Source organism: Desmodus rotundus, chromosome 5 (genome assembly GCF_022682495.2).
Source record: "Desmodus rotundus isolate HL8 chromosome 5, HLdesRot8A.1, whole genome shotgun sequence".
NCBI classification, from domain to species: domain Eukaryota; kingdom Metazoa; phylum Chordata; class Mammalia; order Chiroptera; family Phyllostomidae; genus Desmodus; species Desmodus rotundus.
In genome coordinates this window covers 144967867-144978470 of record NC_071391.1, presented here as the reverse complement: position 1 = coordinate 144978470, position 10604 = coordinate 144967867, and positions in this window count along the sequence as shown.

The following is a 10604-nucleotide window of genomic DNA, read 5'->3' as shown; positions in this document are numbered from 1 at the left end:
TCCTTTAGTTTTCTTTTGTCTGGGAAGCTCTTAATCTGCCCTTAGATTCTAAATAATAGCTTTGCAGGGTAGAGCAATGTCTTTCCTGCTTTTCATCACTTTGAATATTTCTTGCCAATCCCTTCTAGCCTGCAAAATTTCTTTTGAGAAATCAGCTGACAGTCTTATAGGAACTCCTCCTGTAGGTAACTAACTGCTTTTCTCTTGCTGCTTTTAAGATTTTCTCTTTATCTTTAAGCTTTGGCATTTTAATTATGATGTGTCTTGGAGTGGGCCTCTTTGCATCTATCTTCTTTGGGACTCTGTGCTTCCTAGACTTGCATGTCTATTTCCTTCACCAAATTAGGGAAGTTTTCTTTCATAATTTTTTTCAAATAGCTTTCCAATTCCTTGCTCTTTCTCTTCCCCTTCTGGCACCCCTATGAAGTGAATGTTGGAATGCTTCAAGTTATCCCAGAGGCTGCTTATACTATCCTCATTTTTTTTCCTGCCTGTTGTTCTGATCGGTTGTTTTTTGCTTCCTTATGTTCCAAATCATTGATTTGATTCTTGGCTTCATCCACCCTACTGTTGTTTCCCTCTAAATAGTTTTTTTTATTTCAATTAGTGTATACTTCATTTATGACTGGATATTTTTTATGCTGTTGAGATCCTCACTAAGTTCCTTAGCATTCTTCTTACCAGTGTTTTGAACTCTGCATCTGATAGATTGCTTATCTCCATTTCATTTAGCTCTTTTTCTGGAGTTTTGATCTGTTCTTTCATTTGGGCCATGTTTCTTTGTCTTCTCATTTTAGCAGCCTCCTTGTGTTTGTTTCTATGTATTAGGCAGAGCTGCTATGACTCGCTGCCTTGGAAGTATGGCCTAATGTAGTTGGTGTCCTGTAGGGTCCAGTGGCACAGCCTCCTCTATCACCCAAGCTGGGTATTGGACGTGCACCCTTCATGTGAGCTGAGTACACCCTCCTCATGTAGTTGAGCCTCGGTTGCTGTTGGTGGGTCAATCAGAGAGATTTAATCAAGTCAGTCAGCTGCAAAGGATTGGCTGTGACCACTGACCATCAACCTCCACCCTCTGTGGAGGATCAGCTGTACAGGGGCAGGGTGGTGGTGTTCTGATGTGGTCTGTATTTGTCCACTGATTGTGCTGGCCCTGGGATTTTCCAGATGGTGCAGGCCAAGGTCAGCCCTGACCTGTGTTTTGCCTGGGGTTACCCTGCCTGAGCTATAAAGCAATCTGAGTTGGCTGCTACTTGTGCTGGGCTTGGAGATTCCAAGGGAAAGCCAGGCTGTGAATCTAGTCTGGCTGCTACTAGTGCTAGGCCTGCAGCTCACTGAGGCCAGCTATTGCTTATTTGAGAGGATTTAGGAAGTTGTGCCTTGTGAGCCAAGACCAGCCATTCATATGGAAAAGCAGCTTAGGTGGGCCCAGAAGTTGGGTGGGGCAGAGTTTCTGGAGACCTCCAAAGTGAGTCAAACAGTATTAGCCAGGTTGATGGTGTCTCAGATAGGGCACAAGCTTGCTGGCTCTGTAGAGGGAGGGTTTAGAAAAGGGGCAGTGGCCTCCACTCACCTTGATGCCAGGCCCTTCAGTTTCTCCCTGTATACCACTGGTGTCTTTCAAGTTGCTACCTTGGTGCTGGAGCTCAGAGGGAGTGAGTCTGCATAGGTGAGTCCATGTGTGGGTTCTTTAAGAGGAACTACTTGGGGTTTCAGGAGTTTCATCCACTGACTCAATGCCTGCTGGTTTTTGCAGCCAGAAGTTGTGAGGACTTATCTTCCTGGCACTGGAATCCTGGACTGTGGGGACTGCCGTGGGGCTAGGACTCCTCACTCCCGAGATACTCCTTCCAAATTTTTATCCACCACACATGGGTGAGAGAGCAGCCTGTTCTGCATCTGTGCCTTCCTCCCAGTCTGGATGGATGTGGTTTCTTTAAGTCCATAGTTGTCAGACTTCCATTGAACTCCATTTGTGATGGTTCTGAGTGATGGTTGTTCTCCATTTTAGTTGTAATTTTGATGTGGTTGTGCGAAGAGGCATGCCATGTCTGCCTACACTGCCACCTTGACCAGAAGTCCCACATAAACTTCAGATCAGTTTTTCACATTCTAAAAAATCGTTTGATTTTGATCAGAACCACACTAAATTGTACAGATTAAGTTGGAAAGGATTAACTTCTTTATATTGAAACTTCTGACTGATGACATATCTCACTATTTATTTAGATATTTTTTTATTCCTTTCATCAAAATTTTGTAGTTTTTCACATATAAATTGTGTCCATATTTTGTTAGACTTATACCTAGGTACTTCCTTTCTTGTGTACTGTTATAAATGGTATTGTTTTTCATTTTAAATTCCCACTGTTCATTACAGATACATAAGCAAGCAATTGATTTTTTAAAATTAATCTTGTATCCTGTGATCTTGTTCTAATTGTTTAATAATTTAAGGAGTTTTTGTTCATTCTTTGGGATTTGCTACATAAAGCTATTTATCTGCAAACAAAGACAGTTTTATTTATATCTTCATAATTCGTATACCTTTATTTTCTTTTTAAAAACCTTATTGTATTAACTAGGACTTCTAGTATGATGTGAATTGGAGTGTTGAAAAGAGACATGCTTGCCTAGTTCCTGATCTTTGGAAGCAAGTGTCCAGTTCCTTACCATTAACTCTAATGTTAACTACGGGCTTTGTGTAAGTCTTCTTTATCAAGTTAAGAGAATTTCACTCTATTTCCACTTTTCTGAGTGTTTTTTTAATCATGAATCGGTGTTGGATTTTGTGAAATGCTTTTTCTGCAGCAATTGATTTGATCATATGATTTTTATCCTTTAGCCTCTTGCTGGGGTGGATTACATTAATTGACTTATAGATGTAAGGCCAGCCTTGCAAATCTGGAATAAATCCCACTTGTTCATGGTGCATAATTCTTCTTATACATTTGTTATTTGACTTGATACTATTTTAAGAATTTTTGCATCTATGTTCATGAGTGGTATTGGCCTGTACTTTTCCTTTCTTATACTCTCCTCATCTGATTTTGATGTTAGAGTAATTAATGCTGGCTTATAAAACGAGTGAAGAAGTATCCTTTCTGGTTTATAAAAGAGATTATAGAAAAATAGTATAATTTCTTCCATAAATGTTTGGTAGAATTCCCCAGAGAAACCACCTGAGCCTGTTGTTTTCTTTTCAGGAGGTTATTAACTACTTATTCCAATTCTTTAGTAGATATGGGTTTATTCAGATTAGTTCTTGTGTGAGTTATGGTAGTTTGCATCTTTCAAGGAATTAGTCCATTTCATTTAAGTTATCAAAATTGTGGTCATTGTTTGTTTTTCTTTGTCTCCCTTGGGAAGGAAACTAGTAAGGGGTTTTCAAGAATTGAACCAAGTTCTGTATTTCTATGAGGATGAGAAGGAATGATACCTGTAACACACTTAGCAACAAGATTGACAAGTAGAAAGTGTTGACTGCTGTTATGTGTATTATATTCAGTGTTTACTAGATTCACAAATTCCATACATGTGTGTTTGAGCCTGGTATTTTGCTTCTCACCTACCCTGATTTTTAAAAAAGGGAGGGCAACAGATTCCTCAGAGGCAGGATTTCTGCAATGGTGGAACAAGAAGCTTGGAAACTCTCTTCCTCCAACATTATGGTAAAAACTAAACAGAATTTTTAGTTTAGTTCAAACAACTGTTTTGGGACTCTGGAAATTGATCAAAGACATATAATAAATTAAAAGCATTAATTAAGGAAAATTCCCTGAGCCTTAGCTAAAAACAGTGGGAATTTGTAGCGTTCTTGCCTGGAATTGTTCTTTTTACTCCCTATCCCTAACTCAATTTGTATGGTAGTTATACTAGGGTGGAGCATGCAATGAAATCTTGTAGCTGCTTTGCCAGGGCTGCTGATTGATTGGAACAAAGGATGGAAAAAGTCAATGCCAGTGGTTGTGGCAATGAACAGTAGCAATCTTGGTGAGAAACAAATAGGAAAGACCAACATCACAGCTAGCCTGAAGTTGTGATCCTGATTGAGGCAAGCAACAGGGAGACAGATTAGCTAGAAACTTTACAGTACCATCCCGGAAATGAGGTAGAAGTAATGAGTTCCCACATATCCGGAGAGTCTGAAAGGCCGCACACATGCCCATGGCCACATACCCACTCAGAAGAGACCAGAGATGGCCCTGATTATTCACATATCCTTGGCTGAACATGAGCTATTGCACGTGTAAAACACAGAAGAGCTTGAAAAAAAGTGAACATCTGGGGTAGACTCATAAACTGTCTGAACTTTGAGTGCATTTTCCAACCCACACAAAGATTCATTGGCAAAGGATAAAAATCTATCTGACTCAGTATTTAAGCACAACCTCTAACCTGTCATTCCTAGGCTGACCACTAAGCTTTGCTATAACACGGAAAATCATAAGGGAACCAAGCTTAAGAATAAAAATAAGAATAAGAATAATAGCTTTCTGAAAACTAAGCAGAAATATCAGCAGTAGAGAAAGGGACAGAAAAAATATTTTAAGGAATAATGGCAAAACCTTTCAAAATTTAATAAAAAAATATTGATCTTACCCCTAAAAAGCTCAAGGTAAACTCAAAAAAAGCCACACCTAAGTACATCATGGTCAAAGTGTTAAGATCCAAAAACAAAAAGAAAAATCTTAAAAGCAGCAAGAGAAAAGAGTCTCATTATATACAAAGGAACAATTAATAGCTGACTTTGCATATGAAAAAATAGAGGATAGAAAGAAGTAGGATGGCATAATCAAAGTCTCAGATGGAAAAATTGTCAACCAAGAAATCTATGTCCAGCAAAACTATCCTCCAAACATGAAGATGAAATAAAGACATTCCTAGATAAACAAAGACTGAGAGAATTCATTGTCAACTGCAAGAAATACTAAAAGAAATCTTCCAGACAGAAAGGAAATGACATCAGATGAAGACTTAAATCCACATGAAGAAACAAAGTGCCTGAAGAGGTAAATATGTAAGTAAAAATAGGTTTATATAAATAAGTCCACACAAAGACTTGTATGTGAATGTTCATAGCAGCAATATCTATAATATCCCAATGGTGGAAACAACCCAGATGTCCATCAACTGGTGAAAAAGTAAACAAAATCGGTATATCCATACAATGGAGTACTATTTAGCAATAAAAACAATGAACTACTGATAGGACATGAGCTGATTTATAAAACCTGAAACAGCTCCAGCTGTGAAAAGAAAGCTGACGACTCAAAATTGGAGTCAAGACATCTGGAAAAGAAACCCTGACGAGTGATAAAACCACCGGGTTGCTATAAATCGTTTTGAGTGGAAGCTGCTTCCTCTGGGGCCAATCTGCAGAAGAAACAAGTTGTAGCAATGTCTAGGCCACACCCTGACCAAGCCACATACGTGCTGGGAAAGAGAGGCTTTATTAGCACCAAACTATTGCATCTTAAATTCAGGGATAAGTGTAAGGCTATGAGTTGGCAGGCTTGAGATTCGTTTGAAGCTCACCAATAGATTTTCTTTTATTTTTTATATACTTTTAAAATTTGTTGTAGTCACATTGGGTAATAAAATTATATAGTTTTCAAATATACAACTCTATGATATATCATCTGTATATTGTATTGTGAACACCACCCAAAGTCAAGTCTTCTTCCATCACTGTTTATCTGTCCCCTCCACCGCCTTAACCCTCTTCTACTTGCCCCCACTCTCCTTTTCCTCTGGTAATCACCATACTGCCCCAGCATCCCCACGTGGCATGCATCCATCCCCCAGTGCCTTCTCAGGGACTTGAGTCCTACAATAGGCTCCTTCTTGTTCTGCCTCATCCTTTCCTCTCCCTATTGGACCACTGTGGCCAGTATATGCACATGCCTAAGCATCACTTACTTTGGAAAAATACCTCTCATGACCATTTATCTCCTCCCATATATCCCCACATACAGCACCAGTTTCTCTGATTCTCTCCTCCTGTTCCTGAAAAAGCAATCATGTGACCAGCCCATCACATGTCTTCACATCTCAGGTGTTTTTGTGGAACCTTAAGAAGTCCATAGGGCCTGTGCCCTGCCTGATGGGATGTGAAGAAAAGCTGGCCTGGATACCCTACTGTGACAGGATAGGAAAACACCAGGAGAATTCCTGGGCAAGTGGGATGGGAAAACTGAGATGAGAAAATTAAACAAGGCTAAACCATTCATCACAAGACTCTATCTCCTCTAACCAAGGAGACTCAAAAGCAAATGGTTTATACCTCTCCTCCCTAACCAAAGAATGCATAGCTTAACTCTCCCTGGTCTGGGAAATAGAGAACAGAGACCCAAATAATGTCATTTGTGCCAGCAAAACCCAAGGACGGATAAAGTCAGGGGAACGAATAACAAAACCCCACTAAAAGCCAGACAGACCCAAGATAAAAATAAAACAGTGTAGCAGACCAAAGAATATTCCCAAACCCTTCTATGAGCTCATTTTAACACATCAGGATATTAAAAATGTACCTGGAAAGCTAATGAACATTATGCTGAAACCCTCCCCTAAGATTCTCACCCAGAGAAAAAAGATAAAAAGCCCTCAGAACAGAGACTCAGGGTGAGCTTTCTCTAGAGCATGCCTCTGCCCCTTCCCAGGCATTTTATTTTCTCCTAAACCCTCCGTGTTTCCAGGAGACTTGTAGCCAGGGGAGCAGTGGGCAGTGGCAACTCGACCAGTGCTTACCCCCTGATGCTGTCTCCAAGGCCCCTTTACTCTGACTTTCCAGTGAGCTAACAGCAGCCCGCCTTGGCTCACTACTTTCCTGTAACTTTTCTAGGGAGCCAAAGCCAAGCACTGCCTAAGCTCTCTCCTGTTACTTCTACTCTAAGTCCTTCCTTTGTGTCACTGTCCCCAGCCTTCATAAACATACTTGCAAAATCACCTGGACTCGTATTGTGAAATCTTTCCTACATGAAGTCAGGCCAGACTGAGGCAGATACGCTCCAGGCTGTCCCTGTCCTGTAACACTATGATGTCCCAATTTCTAACAGAATTCCTGGTCACTTCATTAAGAACTCGGAATCAAGAGAAAACATGACTCTTTGTGAACTCCACATACATTTCTTAAGGTAAGAACAAAGGACCGATTTACCATGTGGCTCTGAGTGATTACTCTCTTTCCTTGTCTATTGAGTTGGTGTAATAACATGTGTTCTATTAAATGATGATTTATGTTATTATCTATAGGATCTATGTAAACAGAAAATTTGGCAATAAATATAAAAAGATCTTGAAAAGATAAGCACTTAACAACAAGACAATACTTGAAAGACATGAGTTTAAGAACTTGGAATGGGTTCTTATTTAACTTGGGGTGATTATTCCTGTTTTTATTTATGGTTTCCTCTCGTGCTCTAACAGAATCAACACAACCTGAAATTTAATAGTAGTTCTTACTCTGAATCCAGCTTCCCAGCTACAAAAGCGATTAACTGAAGTTTAGAACTGAAGTTTGGCAACACCTGAATGGTCAATGCCTGAAAATCAGAAGGAAATAAGACAGAAGAAGCAGCATACTGAGAAGGCTCATGGGTAATCTTTTGCTTCTGTGAACCTTCCACCTGGAAAAATTATCTGAAAAGTATCACATTATTTAGGGCACATTATCTGCAAGCACCAGATTCAGAGTTGTGGGGAGGGAAGAACAAGTTGTAACGTGGTGAGGCTGGCTGTTCCCCGGGGTCGGGGAGGGGGAGCAGAGGGGAGCCTCTTCAGGAGAGACATCACCAACTCTGGTGACAGGGATTAAGGTTTACTCTAGGGCCATGAAACCTCATTAGCTCAGGCTTCATTAATTTGGAATTCAGGCAATTAGACGGAGTCTGTTTTGATGTTTATCTTTGATTTGCCAATCCTTTCTTCAGGGCCTTGCAAATACACAGTGAAAACAAAATTTTGAGGGGAGTGTTGAATACAGTCAGCCCTTCACACTCAATTGGGATATTGTGTGTGGAGGTGTTTGTGGATGGTGATGGGACTTTAAATTCCCTCTGTATAGTGCATTGAGGTGGAAATGAACATGATGAGTGAACTTCATGCTCTTAGTGATTCTTCATAGGACTCCTTCTCTTTCTTTTTACTGCCATCACCAGCAGCTGCTGGTTTTTGCTGGGGCTATTTTCTACAAACTTCTTTTTTTAAATCAGTTCCCACGGGGACTCTGAAGTCAGGAAGAAAACACTCATGCTCCTTTGACATGAGAGCGTGGGCCGTGGGCTGGGCTTGCTAGCTGATGGATTCACCCCCATGCTCTGGCCTCTCTGTCCATGGGATTTGAATCCGTGCCTCAGCAAAGTCACCACGTGGGACAGACTCTCAGCCACTGACTCCATGACTGCCCAATCTACAAACATCAAGGCTCTGTTGTCATTCAAAGCAGTGATTCTTAACCCCAGTTATGTCTTAATTCATTGTGAGATTGAAAGTACTGTGTTCCTAAAAATAAAATACCAACTAGTGCAGATAATGTCACTTAAAACTAGGTAAGGGTGACCGTGGTTGATTTAATAGGTTATCTCTATGATAACATAACTTCTTCTCCTTGAGTTGTGATAAGCTTTTCTGAGTGAGAGAAAAAATAGTGCCATCCAAATACAATTGCCAACCCTGGCTGAATAGCTCAGTTGGTTAGAGCATTGTCCCAATATACCAAAGTTGCAAGTTCAATCCCTAGTCAGGACACAAGAATTGACCAATGAATGCAAGATTAAGTGGAACAGCAAATCATTGTTTCTCTCTCTTTCTCTCTCTCTCTAAAATCAATAAATTAAAAAAAATTTTAAACGATAGTAAAAAACAAATAAAATTCCCAAAGACCCACAGCCTCAGTTAAGACCAAACATTCAATGACAACTGGCCATTACTGATGTATCAAGAGTTGAGTATCTCAGTACTACTATCTTAAACGTGCTGGAAAGTTTGGGGGGTTTCATGGGAACATGGAACTTGTACATGTTATCTACCATATGTGCCAGAGCAGGAGAGAGCTTCAGGAATGCTGCTGAAGAAAGAGTACAAGCTCTCTCCAAGGGCTCCAAGAAGTACCATTTATTTGTCCATGGACACATAAAATATTAAATTAAAAGTCAGTCTCATCTAGTCCCTAAATGGTTCCCAGATAACATGTCCCTAGGCATACATACATACACACACACACACTCTCCCACCCCACCTGGGTTATCACCACCTCCAAGCACATCATATTCATTCATTCAACAGATAGTCATTGAGCAGATATGAGATGCAAGCACTGTCTGTATCTTGCCCTGGGAACCCACAGGGAACAGGACAGATGACCATGCCCTCCCATGCCTCAGGTACTTGTTCAGGATCTTTTCATCTCCCTTCTTCAGTATTGCATCTCTCCGGTCAACCCCTAAGCATCTTTCCTGGCCCAGCTCACGTAGCACCTCCTCTGTGGAGCCTTTCCTAACCCTGATCTCCCCATGTTCCCCGGGAGAATGAGGTATTTCCTAATCTTTATTCCCGTAGCACCTCATACATATCTCTCTTCCACCATCCATCACCCTGTGTCGGATGGGATGTCAGAGCGTGTCTCCTGGAATAGAAAATGAACACCTCTGAATCAGGGAATGTGTTTATTTTTATAACAGGTTGATTTTCTAACAACTTCTAATAGTACTTACTGTTTAGAAATAAAATAGATACTGAATAAATTCTGGCTTGACTGATCTGAATGTATTAGACTTGATTATACTTTATTTTACTGTGCTCTGCATGTAAGACATATGAGAATTCTTCAAAAACACATTTCAGAGTGTCCTCTGTGACTATATAAGAGGAAGAATTTAGTTTATTTAATCTTTGCATTACCTTGGAATATGTGTGCTAATTGTGAAACTGTGGTGCACTCTCAAATGTTGTAAAATTACAGACACCAAATAGTTGGGGAAGAAGAAAGTAATCGAACAAAGACTTCACATCCTGAAGCCGCAATATGCTTTTCAGTTTTGTTTTAGTGCTGTTATTACACTGTGTGGGTCTGAGTTTTGCCAGAATTTAACTGCTGTGTTCTCTCTCTATGATAAAACACCTACATTTTCAAACAACCTGGAATATCTCCTTCATGAAAAATGCCTTTGACTGGCTTCTGATCCCTAGTGACCTCAGTTGGGGTGTTGGCTTTGTGAGTTCATGTCTCTCTATGAAGCAACATCAGTCTGTAAAGGCCCCAGCCCTGTCCAGGACGGTTCAAGGCTGAGGTAGAAATGATGCATGTGGAAGTGCTTTGTTAACCCTAAAGTGCTTGAGAAGCATGAGGAGGTTTCCATTATTATTAGCTGGTGCCTTGAGGAGTTGATGGTGTGGACCAGGTTGGCCCACTTTTCTGTAAAGGACGAGCTGGTAAATATCTCAGGCTTTGCAGGCTGTACAACCTCTGTCGCAGTTACTCAAATCTGCCGCTGTGGCAGGAAAGCAGTCATAGACCATAAGTGAGCGTGTTTGTGTTCCAACATAACTTTGTTTATGGATACTGAAACTTGTATTCCATAAAATGTTCATGTGTCATGAAATAC